Genomic DNA, 18,689 nt, shown 5'->3' on the forward strand with positions numbered 1-18,689 from the left:
ATTGGAAAAAAGATGACGAAGAATCATATGTCTTGATAGTCTTTTGAAATCGAGAACAAGGTTTCTGAAACTTCTAAAATTATGTTTGACTTACTGTAAAAAGACGATTTCCACTTTCACTCGGCAATGTTTAATTATTTACCCGAAAATATTTTCGCTAGAAAATATTATATTTATCATTGAATAGTATACTACTCAATATACAGATCACTGTAGAAATATACTATATACTTGTCATTATGCAAAAATCATAATGTTTTATATCATAATCCAGTACACTGTGCAAATATTTTAGTGTTAAAAGTTATTATTATTTACTTTGATTATTTAGAGTCAGTTTACGTATATTAACACATACCAAGGAGTATACTTGACGTAAGTAATCATGAAACTGAAAGTGAAAGAGTGTTACTGTGATTTTATATAAAGTACCCTGTGCGACAGAGGTAGGTTTTGGATTTACAGCGCTATAATCAGGGCTTTGGTTTATATCTGTGAACATAGTAGATAATCATATCAGGCTTTGCTATAAGAAAAACACGCATCTATACAAATGTCTTAACGTGGTGATTTATTTAAGTTAAATCTTCATAACTTGTTAGAAGTGTGTATATTAAAGCAAGAAATCTTATCTAGATCAATATATAAAGATATTTAATATAGGCTATTATATCCAATCCTTCCACAGGTGGAAGTGTATAAACTCTTTCCATATATGACAATACGTCCAGTTGATACACATAAAACAGTATTTGTAATTGTTCAATAAATGTCAGTTTCTGTATTTTACATATGCCAGCATATTCACCTAATTTACATATATCTACATATTCCTCAATGGTTTTTGACAGCACGAGGGATACATTTCAGTAGTTGGCCAACACTTCTCTACAGACGTTTGGAATTTAAAAGCTGATGTTAAATATTTCTAGCCCATGGTTACATTGAAAAAAAAAAAAGTTTAGCCATCACGTGCACATGTTACCGAAATATACGAATTGCGTTAATCCCACTGACTGGTGTTTTTTTTTCAAGACCATCTCTTCAAACTTTTATTGATGAACATAATTAAAAGAGTAGGCAGTAACTAGTTTAACACAGTACAATGGACATTTTGGTATTTCTTAAACTTGGAGGTTATTCTTATAACAAGGATCGAAGTTGATACTGGCTCAGCAATACATATAAAACTGATAGGTTTTAGTAGAGTCGCTAGCGAGATTTCTAACATGGAATTATGTTAAGAAATATAGAGACAGCTAACGAGTTGTGTTTGGCTTAAAGAGTTTCATGCTGTTGTATGTTTCGCCATAATTGGTGGTTGTGGTGTTGCTAGGGGTCTTGATATTGCTACATATTCAGCGACACAACTGGCGAGATCTATGTTGGTAAGTATAACTTTCTGTTATGTATTTGTTTAACATTAATGTTCATCAATGCAGCCACAAATGATTGGTTGTATGTCACTAAAAAGCTTTTAATGCTGTTTTGTGTTCAGAAATACAGCCACAGTTAATGGGTTTTTAAACGAATGTTCTCTGACTAAGAGTAAGGATTAAAGTGAAAGCCTTTATATAATTTCTTGACATGCCAGAAACGTTTTACTGAAAAAAATAAAATGTATTATTGCAATGTTACCAATGTGTGTAAAATTGTGATTAATGTAGTTTAAAACAGCAGTGGTCAGGTTTTGTCCGATATTACCGTAGTTTGTCAATGCCATGGCGTATCAACTTACTCTTTTATCACCGTTAGGGAATGGCGGGAAATACTTTATCCTTCAGTCAGGTGTGTCCTGTTAGAAGATCGTGCTTACTTGGTCGAGCAAGGCAAAGAGGGCGGCTAACAGACATACAAGCCATTAACCCTATGTAAGGAGCGGCGGGTGGCGAGACGTAAAACAGGTACGGGCGTGAAAAATAATGGTTGTTGTGCTACGATGTTGACCATCCCGAATTAACTCCAAATCTACTGGAACATCTTTCAATTCATAATTCTCTGAATCGCTCTGCTTCTCAGTGGTATTAGAAAACCATATAATAATAGTCATTCATCTATGTTAGTTAATTATTTTCTGAAAGGCGAATCGTTTTATGGCCACTGGAAGTATGTATTCAAACTTTCAAATACTTGGAACATAGTAAGAATGTTATGAAACTTTCAAATACATGATACATAGAAAAGATGTTATCAAACATTCAAATACATGATACATAGTAAGCTTGTTATCAAACTTTCAAATACTTTATACATAGTAAGCTTGTTATCAAACTTTCAAATACTTGATACTTAGAAATTATGTTATCAAACTTTCAAATAATTGACATAAAGTAAGCATTTTTATATGCAAAAACGGCTCGTTTGGGTTGAGAAAATATTTTACATAGAAGAGCGAACAACGTTTCGACCTTCTTCGGTCATCGTCAGGTTCAGGTTCACAAAGAAGGTAAGCTTGTTGTCAATCTTTCAAATACATGATACACAGTAATCTCATTATCAAACTTACAAATACTTGATACAGAGTAAGCTTGATATGATATCAAACTTTCAAATACTTGATACATAGTAAAAACATTATCAAACTTTGAAATATTTGAAACATAGTAAGCTTGTTATCAAACTTTCAAATACATGGTACGTAGTAAGGATGTTATCAGACTTTCAATACTTGATACATAATAAGTTTGACATCAAACTTTTAATTACTTAATATATAGTAAGGATGTTATCAAACTTAAAATACTTGATAGAAAGAAAGCTTGTTATCAAACTTTCTAATAGTTGATACATAGTAAGCTTGTTATCAAACTTTCAAATACTTGATACTTAGTTAGCAAGTTATCAAACTTTCAAATGCTTGATAGATAGTAAGCATGTTACAAAACTTTCAAGTACTTGATACATAGTAAGGATGTTATCAAACTATCAAATATTTCAAACATAGTAAGGATGTTATCAATCTCTAAAATAATTGATTAACAGTAATCTTCTAATCAAACTTTCAAATACTTGATACATAGTGAGCTTGATATCAAACTTTCAAATACTTGATGCATAGTAAGCTTCTTATCAATATTTAAAATACTTGATAAATTGTAAGCTTGTTAACAAACTTTCAAAGACTTGGTACTTAGTAAGGATGTTTGTTATCAGACTTAAAATACTTGATACATAGAAAGCTTGTTATCAAACTTTCTAATAGTTGATACATAGTAAGATTGTTATCAAACTTACAAATACTTGATACATAGTAAAAACATTATCAAACTTTGAAATATTTGAAACATAGTAAGCTTGTTATTAAACTTTCAAATACTTGGTACGTAGTAAGGATGATATCAGACTTTCAATATTTCATACATAATAAATTTGACATCAAACTTTTAATTACTTCATACTTAGTAAGGATGTTATCAAACTTCCAATTCTTATTACATAGTAAGTGTGTTATCAAACTTTCAAATACTTTATACATAGTAATCTTGTCATCATACTTTCAAATACTTGATACATAGTAACCTTTTTTATGATACTAAACTTTCAAACACTTGATACATAGTAAGCTTGTTATGATATCAAACTTTTAAATACTTGATACATAGTAAGTATTATATCAAAATTTCAAATGCTTGATACGTAGTAGGGATGTTATCAAACTCTCAAATACTTGATACATAGTAAGCATATTATCAAACTTTCAAATACTTGAAACATATTAATCTTGATATCAAACTTTCAAATACTTGGTACATAGTAAGGATGTTATAAAACTTTCAAATACTTTATACATAGTAGGCTTGTTATCAAACTTTGAAATACTTGATACATAGTAAGCAGGTTATCAAAATTTCCAATGCTTAATGCATAGTAAGCTTGTTATCAAACTTTTAAATAATTGATACATAATAAGGATTTTATCAATATTTCAAATACTTGGTACACAGAAAGGATATTATCAAACTTTCAAAAACTTGATACATAGTAAAAATGTTATCAAGCTTTCAAATACTTGATTGTTAGTAAGGATGTTATCAAACTTACAAATACTTGATATTTAGTAATCTTGTTATCAAACTTTCAAACACTTGATAAATATTAAAAATGATATCAACCTTTCAAATATTTTAAACATAGTGAGCTTGTTATCAAACTTTCAAATATGTCATGCATAATACGGATTTATCTAATTTTAAATACAAAATACATAGTAAGCTTGTTGTCAAAATTTTGAAATGGTTTATGCATAGTAAGCTTGTTATCAAACTTTATAGTACGTCATACATAGTAAGGATGTTATCAAACTTCAAATACTATACATAAAAAATTTGTTATCAAACTCTCAAACACTTGATACATAGTAAACTTGTTATCAAATATTCAAATACTTCATACATAGTAAGGATGTTATCAAAGTTTCAAATACTTGAAACATATTAAAGATGATATGAAACTTTTAAATACTTGGTACATAGAAAGTATGATATCAAAATTTGAAATACTTGATGCATAGAATGCTTGTTATCAATCTTTCAAATACGTGGTACATAGTAACTTGATATCAAACATTCAAATAGTTGATACACAGTAAAGATGTTATCAAACTTTCAAATACTTGAAACATAGGTAGGATGTTATCCAAATTTCAAATACTTAATGCATAGTAACCTTGTTGTCAATATGTAAAATACTTGATAAATAGTAAGCTTATTATCAAACTTTCAAATACTTGATACACAGTAAGCTTTTTATGATATCAAACTTTGAAATAAGTGACACATAGTTAAAAATGTTATCAAACTATCAAATACTTGATACATAGTAAGCTTGTTATTGAGCTTAAAAATACTTGGTAAATAGTAAGGATATTATCATTCTTTTATATACTTGATACCCAGTAAGATTGTTATCAAAATTTTGAGGTACATAATACATAGTAAGCTTGTTACCAAACATTCAAATACTTGAAACATAGTAAGCTTGTTATTAAACTTAAAAATACTTCGTAAATAGTAAGGATATTATCATTCTTTTATATACTTGATACCCAGTAAGATTGTTATGAAATTTTGAGGTACATAATACATAGTAAGCTTGTTACCAAACATTCAAATACATGAAACATAGTAAGCTTGTTATTAAACTCAAAAATACTTCATAAATAGTAAGGATGTCATCAAACATTCAAATACTTGTTAAATAGTAAACTTGTATCAAACTTTGAAATACTTGATACATAGTAATATTGTTATCAAACTTTCAAATCCTTTATACATAGTAAGTATGTTATCAAACTTTCAAATACTTGATACATAGTTAGGTTTTTATCAAACTTTCAAATACTTGATGCATAGTAAGCTTCTTATCAATATTTAAAATACCTGATAAATAGAAAGCTTGTTATCAAACTTTCAAATATTTGATATATAGTAAGGTTGATATCAAACTTTCAAATACTTGATACATAGAAAGATTCATATATTATCAAACTTTCAAATTCTTGATACATAGTAGGGATTTTATCAATCTTTCAAATACTTGAAACATAGTAAGCTTGTTATTAAACTTAAAAATACTTGGTAAATAGTAAGGATATTATCATTCTTTTATATACTTGATACCCAGTAAGCTTGTTACCAAACATTCAAATACTTCGTAAATAGTAAAGATGTTATCAAACATTCAAATACTTGGTATATAGAACGGATGTTATCAAACTTTCAAATACTTGACGCATAGTAAGCTTGTTATCAATGTTTCAAATACTTGATAAATAGTAAACTTGTATCAAACTTTGAAATATTTGATACATAGTAATATTGTTCTCAAACTTTCAAATACTTTATGCATATTAAGCTTGTTATCAAACTTTCAAATAGTTGATGCATAGTAAGCTTGATATCAAAGTTTCAAGTGCTTGATACATGGTAAGGATGTTATCAAATTTCAAATACTTGATACAAAGAAAACTTGTTATCAAACATTTTAATATTTGATACATAGTAAGCTTGTTATCTAACTTTCAAATACTTGATACATATTAAGCATGTTATCATACTTTCAAATACTTGATACATTGTAAGGATGTTATCAAACTTTCGAATTCTTAAGACATAGTAAATGTGTTATTAAACTTTCAAATATTTGATAATTATGTTTGTTTGTTTGTTTTGGAATTTCGCACAAAGCTACTCGAGGGCTATCTGTGCTAGCCGTCCCTAATTTAGCAGTGTAAGACTAGAGGGAAGGCAGCTAGTCATCACCACCCACCGCCAACTCTTGGGCTATTCTTTTACCAACGAATAGTGGGATTGACCGTCACATTATAACGCCCCCACGGCTGGGAGGGCGAGCATGTTTGGCGCGACTCGGGCGCGAACCCGCGACCCTCAGATTACGAAGCGCACGCCTTAACGCGCTAGGCCATGCCGGGCCCTTTAATAATTATGAAAAATAAGAAATACGTTTAAACAACAGAGTATGACATTGTCAAAATCAGTTACTATTCAGAAAGACATAGTATTTGTAAATTATATGGATCATACTAGTAAGATAACTTCTTTTCTGTGTGAAGTATCAAGTATTCTTGTCTGTTTAACTGAGAAAATTAAATGAATAAGGAGTAACTTTAAAAAGAAATACTTGATTTCTAATAACCACGTTATCAAACTTTCAACTACTTTTTACTTGTTACTAATCTTTCAAATAATTGATACATAGTAATCATGTTAACAAAATTTCAGATCTCGGGTGAATGTTATAAATATTAACTTGTAACACATACAAGTGTGTGTGTGCTTTTTAGCCAAAAAAAAAAACGGATGTGGTCCGAAGGTAAGCTATAATGTAATAAGAATAAACAATATTTAGACGATTAATTCTGTTGGTTTGTTTTGAATTTCGCCCAAAGCTACACGAGGGATATCTGCGCTAGCCATCTCTAAGCTATCAGTGTAAGGCTGCTAGTTATTTTCACCCACCGCCAACTCTTATGACACTCTTTTGCCACAGAATCATGGGAATGACCTTTGCATTATAACGCTCCTACGACTGAAAGGGCGAGCATGTTTGTGTGGCAGGAATTCGAACTAGCGACCCTTAGATTACGTGTTGAGTGCCCTAACCACCTGGGCGCTTCGGGCCTTCATTATGTTGAATAATCAAACATAAAAAAACATATATTTCACACGAAATAGTTACAGCGCTCTTTTCTCGAAAGGAATTTTCATCACTATATTAAAACTTCTCGCCACGTGTAAATCCAAGGGTGGATGTGCAAAGAGGTTAGACAGGTCATTTATTTTGTAGAATTTGGCGAATTATGTCTACAGATTGTCTGTGTTCAAGAAGGAGTATATCAATCAAACATTTGACCAATTGACACCTGAATAATGGAATTTAAAATTATGAAAGGAATTTATGTGAAAACTATTTTAATCAAGAGTGTGTTTCTAACAGCCAATACAAACTAACGGATGTTTGTATGCTTGTTTTAATGCGACTGATCAAGTCTATCAGATTCCTTTTTGAATACCAAGGTAGAAATATAAGAGTAACCAGTGAACGTGGGGAAACTTGTCTAAAAATCACACACAAAAAGAAAACCAACTAATTTTTCTTGCTTTATATTCTACTGGAAAGTTTACTTATACATGTTTACTTTGATTAGATAGATTAATATAATAAAAGTAAAATACTACACGACAATAGCAATATTTAGATTTTATAGTGAAAGAATGATCAAGAGATCAAATATGTAAGATTTTCAGTTATTTAAAAGACGTAGTTATAAACATGTAAAAAAATTTTAAATACAAACACACAGATGACGGAAATGGAAAAACAGAAAGCATTAAACCTTAACGATCTGATTAAATATTATACTTCAATAAATATTATCGGTATATTTGTAACAGGTACTACCTTGGACTCGTTATTGGTCTATTTTAAACATGAACTATCTGCAAAACATGATCGGTCTATTTTGAACAAGTTTATGACTTATTACATTGCACAACAAATGTTTTTTGCTTATTGAACACTGTTGGGTGTTCCTTATAGATTTTTGGCTGCTGTCATGAAAATCTCATCCAAATTTGCCCATCACGTATCGTTTTAATGAAATCTTCAGTTTCACCAGGACATTGCTACAATGGAAAAACGATATCAGGGCAACTGGAATCCGTCAATGCTTGCTGACTACTGTTGGACACTGCAACATGATGCACCGGACATTGAATACAAACGAAAATCAGGAGCAAAACACTTTTAATTATGTTGAACTTGAATTAATAGCGTATTAGAAACATAAACACAATTAAACACGTTATTGCCGGTAAAGAGTTAACTGTCTATTTCTCAGAGTTCCTACGTGATGAAGGAAAACCAAAACTATATTTGTGCATACCCACCAGGTACCTGTCACAAGCAGCAAAAACTTTTCAGGAAGCAAAACTTTTCAAAAAATTGTTGTGCAGTGTTATTGATAAATCTTGAATAGGATCAATCACCGACTCATTAAAAAAATTACCTACGATTCATTATGTTTTTATTTTATACAGAAACTATTTACATAGCATTATCAACCTATTTTTGACAGTAGCAACCTATAAAGGCCCGGCATGGCAAAGCGCGTTAAGGCGTGCGACTCGTAATCTGAGGGTCGCGAGTTCGCATCCGCGTCGCGCCAAACATGCTCGCCCTTTCAGCCGTGGGGGCGTTATAATGTGACGGTCAATCCCATTATTCGTTGGTAAAAGAGTAGCCCAAGAGTTGGCGGTGGGTGGTGATGACTAGCTGCCTTCCCTCTAGTCTTACACTGCTAAATTAGGGACGGCTAGCATAGATAGCCCTCAAGTCTCAAGTAGCTTTGTGCGAAATTCAAAACAAACAAACAAACCCTCTAGTCTTACACTGCTAAATAAGGGACGGCTAGCACAGATAGCCCTCGAGTAGCTTTGTGCGAAATTCCAAAACAAAACAAACAAACAAACAAAGCAACCTATAAAACATCATTTTTTAAACAAAAATTTTCTACAGAAAACATTGTTGATCCATTTTGAACAAGAAACATCTTCAAAATATTATCGGTCTATTTTAATATGAACTACCTACTTGCAACTCATTTTCCTCTACTTTTAATATGAACTGCCTAAAAACATTATCTGTTCATTTTTAAGATAAACAGTTTACGACTAATTTTCGATAAATATTTAACAGAAAGTACCCAGAAAACATCAGCGGTTTACTTTTCACAGGAACTACGTACATCTCCTTATTGGTGTATTTTAAAGAGGAAGTACTTGTAAAACCTTATCAACCTATTTTTAACACCGAAAACCTATAAAACATTATTTTTCAAGAAAAACTACCTCCAACAATTACCTCCACCTTTTTCACAGCGGTACGTCTGCGGACTTACAACGTTACAAAGCGAATTTCGATGCCTATAGTGGACAGATCACAGATAACCCATTGTGAAGGTTTGTGCTTATTTCCAAACAAACAAACACACAATCCGATAAAATTAGCAAAAACTAAAAGTTCCAAATAAGTGTAATGTTTAGACGTCAGATGGCGCCGTCTTATCTTCTATTAATATAAGAATATCTCAGGTTTTTTTCTAATTATGAAATATAAAAAAGAAGTAACATAACGTAACATAGTGTTTAGGGACAACAAAGTTTGTGGATAACATTAAACAAACAAACAAAACATTATTGGTCACTTTTTATCAGAAACTACCTATAACTCGTTATACATAGATTTTAATAGGAACTTCCTAGGGTCTATTTTTGACATAAACTACCTAGAAAACATTATCGATCTATTTTTAACAGAAATCTAGGACTCATCATCGATTTACTTTTAACAGGAAATACGTAAACATCATCAGTATAATTTTTAATAGGATCTACTTATGACTTATTTATTATCGGTGGGATCATCCACTGACTCTTTATTGGTCTATTTTTGAAAGGAACTACCTAGAAAATAGTATCGATCTATTCTTAACAGAAAGAGCCTACGACTTATTATCGGTAGGATTTACCACCTATTCAGGTCTACTTTTAATAGAGACTACCTAAAAAAACATTATTTATCTACGTTCAACAGGAACTATCTAGAAAACTTTATCGGTCTATTTTTAACAGAAACTACTACCAACTCATTACTAGTCTATAAAAAGACACGAACTATTTACTAAACACCATCACTCTGTCTATGACAGAAATTTTACAATTAATTATCCGTCTACTTTTAACAGCAAATATCTAGAAATCATTAATTTTTTTTTAACAGCAACTACCTAAAGAACACTATCGGTCGCTCTTATCAGAAACTTCCTAGAAAAAAAAGATTATCAGTATATTTTTAACATACACTACATACAAAACATTACCAGTCTATTTTTAACAGTTATTACTTATAATTCCTTATTAGTTTATTTTAAACAGGTACAACCTGTAAAGCATCATCACGCTATTTTAAGAGGAAGAACTGAGAAAGCAGTTTCGGTCTATTTTGATCATAACCTACCTAACTCATTATCAGTCTACTTTTGACAGGAAATACTTTGAAATAGATTATCAGCGTATCTTTAACAGAAACTACTTACATCTTTTTATTAGTCTATTTTAGACAGAAATTGCCCACATAATATTATTAATCTATTTTTATCATGAACTACCTATAAAACATTATCAGATTATTTAAATAAGGTATTACAATCTGCTACCAAGTTAGCTCCCTCCTGTTTTATTTTTATTTATTTTACTGGATATATATATATATATATATAACTCATAATCAAAGATCGATTGTGTAATGGATTCATTTCGTGGTTCCAAGAGATGAATTTGAAAAACACATATATAGGTGCGTGCTTAGCAATTAAGGAGGAAAAAAATGAAAGCTATGAAAATCTTTGTATTTTTAATCTATTTAAACAAAGTTGTAATCAGTTTTGTAGGTTGCCGAAGTGTGTAACAAATGTAATGTAATATATGATAAGTTACTTTACCTATTTGTGGCATGGAAAAGTATTGTCCGCTATGTAATAGGGATGTCCCCTGTGTATTTAGGGGGAAAATGGGTATACAGAAGAATTATTAATTTATGAAAATCTCTGTTGATCTCATTGAGGGTTGATAAGATGGGGTTCATATGTGGAAAATGTATAACGTTACACACTCATGTGAAAACCGTCACTCTTACCCTGAAGGAAATGTGTGTACAATCATTCACCGAACAAAATCTTTCTCAACAATGAATGTGAAAATATAAGATATTCAGAAAAGTAACAAATGGCTCACATTACAAATTAATTTCTTTATTTTAAAACGTTTCTTCCTAACCATTTCAGCTGCACAATTTACGGTAGAATTAAATAGATGAATTGAAGTACAAGGATTAGTAAACTCTGAAATGAAACCGGAGAGCTGGGCTGTATATACTCTTCACAAATATCACTTACTTGAATGCATTATTACAAAAGAGCGCTTGTCATGATCAGGCATAACTGACAAATAGAAGACACTCACTCTTTAATGTTAACAATAGGCGATTGCCGGATTGTGGTTGTTAACCTACTGAAGAAGTCTGTGACCACCAGGACGTACAATTTTATAGGAAGAAAATAAGACGCAAATCCAATAATTCCAGTCGAAGAAACTTAAAAAGTCTATTCTGTGCGGCTCGCAAGCGATTCTACACTAGTAATTCCCATACATGGTCTCAGCAGGAAATGAAACTGTGATTTCCATAACCAGGAAGATGCAAGGACGGAAAGAATAAGAATGTTAGAGCTTTTACAGTGTATGGACTTCTAAGTGTGTATAAATTATAACACAATATGTCATACATATACAAGAGTATATATATACGTTTTAATTAACTTATTCAAACAATTCTAGGAAATACACTATGTAATAATATGTAGAAATTAATGGGATAACATTGTTGTTAATTTATCATATGAATAAATATTACTTTACGATTTTTGTTTATCTTGTTTTCTAATTCCCAATAATGTCTGGATTTATTTTTGAAACTTCCGAATTTGTTTCTCGGTGAGTCAGCGGTTACCGCTACAATATTAACATTTAGGTGCTTGATTCTCCGCTGTGGACGTAGTGCAGATAGTCTTTTCTGTATCTTTGAGGTAAAATAAATTTCAGTTAATTTATTTTCAAAATGCTTTGGCAGACAGGCTGAAAGGGTTTGCATGTTTGGTGTGACAGGGGTTCGAACCTGCGACCCTCGGATTACGAGTCGAGTGCATTAACCATCTGGCCATCCTATGAAGTGAACCGGTGGTTTCGCTTTTTTGTCTGAGTGAATTTTTGTGAGAATAGAAATGTAGAATAAGTATTCAAATAAATGCTGAAAAACTAGTCTGTTGACAGTTACTTGTCTAGTTGTATTAATGTTATCAAATATTTTATTTTATTACACATTTTACTAATTTTTAATAAATTTACTCTCTTCATTCAGTTTCGTTGAAGCGCAGAGAAAAGTAAGAAATCATTTAAAATCACTTATATAAAACAACTGTTGACTTTTCATGTATTCACATTCATGCAAAAGTAAGAATTATATTTTAATAAACAACAGTACAATAGTGAATTGAGAGAAATAAGATGAATCATACTACAATGACATCATTAAGAAGAAAGAAGGTATTTGATAGATTGCGGCGACACTGTGGTCACTCCATTAACGTCTTTATTCAAAGCTAATAGTAACAAGAAATTTTGATATTTCCGTTTAGTTTGTGAAATTGTTCATTGAATTAGTAAAATAATTCGAATTGTTTCGGAGGTTTACAATTTTTATTATTATTGTACTCGGTTCTCCCATTCACTGTCCCATAACTTCCTAAGTTATTCATTATTCTAACTTAATTGTTCTATTACAAGTGATGCATCGATTTAGTGAAACCAGCAAAATTACATTACACAGAAATAAAATACAACAAGAAGGTGTGTTTAAAAAGATAGTTCTTTATCCACGCCCCTTTTCTGTTTTTTATTACAGCTACTTTTCTTTCCCTAGCCGAAAGGACTTTCTTAGTGTTTCTGTTTATCTATTTTAACTCTTTGTTTAAACGCTTCTTTTCCTCTTTATTTACACCTATGTTTTTACTTCCATAATCTAACAAAATTATCTGTATCGTTATAAATTATTTGACATATATCTCTTACTTCTTATTTAACACTAGTTTTATCTTTCTCTCTCTATTTATTCATCTGTTTTTATCTATCAAGAAAAAATAATTTCTTCGTAATTAATTATCGTTACTTAGTTGCATTTTATTTTTCTTTACTACCTCTAAAACTGTATGATATAGTAACAATACCAATGTTTGAAGTTTTAACATAATCTTTTTTTTAATTTTTAGAAAGAAACCTCTTTACGTAACCAGTCGCGTAATTACCGTGTACTTGTAAATAAGTTAAAATATACTGATATTTACTTCGTAAAGCGTGTTTGTAAAACGGATTGTTTTTGTTATTTTCTGTATTCTGAATAATTTTAAGACCACTTTTGCTCAATGTTTTACTTTATATTGGATTTTTGTACTTTGATTCATTTTACTGCCAACTGTTCTCATACTCTGGTTTAATGTATTATAAAATGCACTTATATTCTAGACAAATATAACACTAAGTACATTTATACACTTCTTTATTATACCACAAGTGTAATTATGCTTTCGTTTAGCTCACCATAAAGCGTAATTGTATTTTTGCTCAGCGTAATTTAAAATGTAATTTTACTGCAACCATAAAATAGTAATTATACTTTCGTTTAGTGCAATAGTAGTTTGGAACAGCGTACTGAAAATTACAATTATGTTCTTGTTTAGTGTATCACAAAGTGCAGTTGTAGTCTGGATTAGTAGACCATGAAGTATAGTTTTACTATGATTCAGGTCATCACAACGAGTGATTGCGATATTATTTAGTGTACTGTATGGTAAAATGACATCCAAGCTCAGTATATCTCAAAGTGTAATTGTACTCTGGTTCAATAAACTATAAAGTAAAACTATACCCATAGGTATTTTATTTCTTACACACAACACTTGTATGTTGCTTTAGATTACAACAAATTACATGTTATCTGTTTTAGTTTGATTTTTTAAAGAACCATTTGCTATTTATCCTGTTGTTTTATTAAACATATAACTACTGAATATTATTATTTAATTATTTTTAGTGATAACAACAACTCTTCATCTGAGACGTGTTCTATTTCATTAAATGTTTCTATAATTTAGATCTACAATTGAGAGGTAATAAAAATAATTTCAAAAAGACTTTAAGGGTCTATATTATCTGAGGGTACTAAATGCGAATACAAGTTATAACATATCCTTCTACACTCAGTTTGGCAGCGCGAAAACTTTAACTTAACTTTTATTGTTTCATACTTCAGATGCACTCATGCAAATCGAGTATTACATTCATAAATCTCAACATCAATTATAAACTATATTCATAAAAGGATCTGAGTTTCCTACTCACCTGCCTCGTGACCTTTGTCTTTACCAAAATTTTTCAGTATTTCCGGGTAGAGTACACCATATGAAAACTGAAAACCGGTAGTAAGGCCATGGATGAAGAAAGCACACACACAGACCACCCACCCCCACCCACCTTCTGGGTAGTAATGTTGCCGAATTGTGGAAGTTTTGGGGTCCATTCGCCTCAGAACAGACTGACGACCAGAATTATCAACCATAGATTCCCCGCGTACTGTTGAAATAGGCCTGGAATTTTGAGCAGTTTTCTTAGGAGATGAGGTACAGCTGGCTGAGCCCCGAACAGTCCGGGCCTTTTCTAGCACCTCTGCCGACAAGCTAATGCGACGGGACGGCAGGGACATAGTTCGTCTTCGTTCAACTGCTCCGACTTCCAAGCCGTCGGAAAACGAAGGGGCAACCCTCTGTATCTCGATATCATCGTCTTTAGGTAAGGAATCTCCTATTTCATCCATGGTCCGTTAAGGGCATCGTTTTCACACGTGTATTCTTAATTATTTAGAATTTTATTTATGCTGAATGAAGTTTATGTTTGATGGAGAGAAATATGAAATCACGAGGGACCCGCAGGCAGTCTGTATTTATGTTTTAAGATGCGCAACTCTTTAATAATATCAGGCAGCTTGTAAACATGCTGCAGTAATACACTGTCATGATGCTCTACCAGCTTATGTATAATTACTCATCCAAATATTCAAAAAGGGAACAAGTGTCACTAATTAAATTCACTTTCTATGAAAGAAATTCAATTCAGTAATCTTTTAATAGGCTTGAGCTAGTTATGAAATTAAAACACCTCTTTCCAGTTTGTGCCAAGTTACCAGCTACAGTACAAAATACTTTATAAACCCTGCGCCTTTTCCAGCTAATCTCGCCTTATGTCACTTGTGTGGTTTCGGGCACCCACATAAATTTGCCATCGATCGGATCGGTCTGCTGCCTGTGCACCCCTATACCACAAGACGAGGATACACGTGATGAAACCCGCCTGCGAATGACGTGGTCCGTCAACGCTCTCCTCTTTTCAACAAGAGTAAACAGAAAGTATCGAAAGAGGGACGGGTTTTAAAGACGTTAACACTTACGGTTTCGGATTCTTCCACATACTTTACAAATCTTATGTAGCAAAAATAAAATAATATGCATCCATCTCGATAAATAAAAATCGTAAACAAAAAGATTGAAACAAAAATGGTAAAAATCTTCAATGAAATTTTCCACATAAGTTAAGCTTTATTGACAATGAAGCAAAAACATAAACTTCAGTGGGACATTTAGAGTAAAGTATGGAAAACGATATTCACAGAAACTGAGTATAGATTGTTTAGAAACATTATTTTAGGTTTTTATTGAGAAGTGTAACGTTTCATTATTATGGTATCTAGCAATATTTTTTTTTCACTTGACTGGGTCACAACACATTAAAAATTACTACAGTTAATTAGGAGAGCTCAAGTCTGTAGTATTATTTGATGTATATATAAAATACAACAAAAATATCAAGAAATAATTTTAAAATCTAAATTATTTAATACAATTAAAAACATGTCATTGATTATGTAATCGGGTGTAATGTTAAATAGCTCTTTTAAAAATTCATAGTGTTCTGCACATACTATCTGTTGTTTTGAGAGATAGTATCCAATATCGACTTCATATTTAATCATTTATCGATTCGTGATTTATATTTTTGCATTGTGATGTTGTTACCTGATGAAGGCAAAAAGCATTTTCTTGAATGTCAGGATAGTTACAACGCTCGAAATTAGAAAATCAAATGCGATATATTGAGAACCGAGAACTAGAAAAATTATATATTTATTAATTGGTATTTATAAGGCCTTGGAATACTAACTTTTCTACCGTTTTCTGCACAATCTGACCATTAAGAATCACCAGCTTAATTCTCACCGATTACGGTAACTTCAGAACAGCAGATTCTATGAGCTTTTGAATAAAAACTAAAAAAACAAAAAAAAACTGTATGCTATAATATATCAACCACACCACATCTGCCATGTCCAATGTCGACGATTCCTTATGCCCAATATCAGAGCCAATTAGACCGACTGTGATAAGCGCGACACAGTAGGGGTCTAAGCACTATTTATGTCATCAATTTCCAAGAATATGATGGGATAACAAGTAGCTAACTTGTAAGTAACAGACTTTATGAATCAAGCTTAAGGTTAAGAAGACCTGTTTTAGCCTATACTTAGCCACAAAGTACCACACAGATCTTTTGGATTCTTGAGAAGGCTTGCTAGTGTTGAAAACATTAATACTAAATGTTTCTCTTTTTCTCCCTTGAATCAAGGTTTCATTTCTGTTCTCTAACGAAAATTTGCTTTATTTGAGAAACAATGTAATACCGCTGATATCGAAGCTATAAATATAAGTAAAAATCTTTGTCCAAAGTGTGGGTTCTTTGCAACGATCATGAATATTTGGTCCTGAAATGCAGAGATAGCATCAATGACTTTTTGTTGCTAAGAGGCTCTTTTTGTTAAAAGAAGTTTTTAACCGCTTCGAACTTTGTTTTGGGTTGTAGATAAATACACGGATTTAATTAACTGCACCCATTTAATTAACATAAAGCACAAAATACACTCTTACTTAAGCTTTATTGTTCCTTTGGTTGACATAAAATTATACGTAATATCTTGACCTTTAATATTTTGAGGTATTTTATTTTTCAGTTACGTTACACTACATTGCCCAAAACAGAGCTCCAATACAGTACAAAATTATTTACAGTTTTCAATGATTTATTATAATTCAATAGCAAAATGAATATATGGAAATAAGCTGAATATATATAAAGAGTATATTTTCTTTAACTGCGCCTGAAAGTGGCACACGTACAAACCTATCTTTTACAATTACAGTAGAAATATTGGCGATACAAAGTACATTTTGTAGTCGTTTGATAGATATGATTTTGCTTTATAGCTGGGAAACAGAAATACCTGTAAAAATAATAATGTATTAATATCAGTATTTCAGCCTCAGACTGTAACAACCAAAATATTAAAATTGAGAGAAATGTTTCAGTATATAAATCATTCATCTTTAATATATGTTCAAATAACTCCAAATGGGTTAAAGTTAAGTTTAGACTTACGAAACTAAAATGTGGTGTTCAATTCTGGTAAATGGACAGTGTCCAGATAACCTATTAAAGTGCTATCGAGTAAAATTCATGAAAACTCAACAAAAGGCCAAAAACATTATATTGAACCAACTTTGACCAGTGTGGTCTTTCTTATGACCGCGGGTCTTTACAATAGCTTTCTAGCATTGTTTCCTATTAAACAATGTTTCCTGGCGTCTTTATAAGTGTATTTTCGAATCAATAACACGAGTACTTGTTTCAATCTCCAGCTGCTTGAGTTATACGACGAATGACTAGATATGCCACTAAAATAACTTATGTACACACTATTTAGGTCGCTTTCCTAGATGGAGATCAAGTTTTATTATGTCGTGTGCTGTTGCGTGGGAACTTGGGTGTCTTTTACTACTGATCTTTATGTTCATGGATCCTCATTTGTTACATGAGGCTGCATCTTTTTACCGCGACTGATATATGATTTGTTGCAAATCTCTTTATGGGTAGTCCTTGTTTTCAACATTGATCCACACTTTTTGTTTTCCATTATTTCTTGAAAATCATAAACTTACGGTATGAACACATCTTTATGGTTTTAGCGTATCAGTATTTTGCACCTTTCCAAAGCAATAAATTATGGGTGGCGTCACACAATTTACAAAAAGCCAAACGATGTCAAAATGTAGTTCTAATACATTCCGTCCACTTCAACTCAATTTTGACAGTAGTTGCTACATTTCTTCCTGATTTCAATATTCATAATCGTTTTAATATAAAGTATCTCTCTGTTTATTAAATATTTAAGATTTAAATCTTATTTTGTTAGAAGATGAATATAATCAAACCAACGTTCTGGCTTTTAACGTTACTCAATAAGCAATATTAAGCATATACCTATAATAATAAAAGAGCGTGTCTGTGTGTGTGTGTGTGACTGCCATAATTCTGGTAGGAAAGAACTTAGAGATCTAAAATACTGCATCCGTACAATGTGTACTCTGAGGGTGTACATCTGGGTATTATTACTTACCC

The 18,689-nt window shown here is 31.5% G+C and overlaps 1 pseudogene across 1 annotated transcript in view; it reads right to left on the minus strand.

Moving 5' to 3' along the window:
- Positions 1–15,524, minus strand: part of LOC143258550 (monocarboxylate transporter 10-like) — a 109,267-nt pseudogene extending 93,743 nt beyond the window's left edge. The window contains exon 1 of the transcript XR_013032350.1: positions 14,529–15,524. The product of XR_013032350.1 is annotated as a monocarboxylate transporter 10-like (transcript). The remainder of the gene's footprint in view (positions 1–14,528) is intronic.
- Between the last annotated feature and the right edge of the window lie 3,165 nt (positions 15,525–18,689).

This window comes from Tachypleus tridentatus, chromosome 8 (assembly GCF_004210375.1).
Source record: "Tachypleus tridentatus isolate NWPU-2018 chromosome 8, ASM421037v1, whole genome shotgun sequence".
Taxonomy (NCBI): domain Eukaryota; kingdom Metazoa; phylum Arthropoda; class Merostomata; order Xiphosura; family Limulidae; genus Tachypleus; species Tachypleus tridentatus.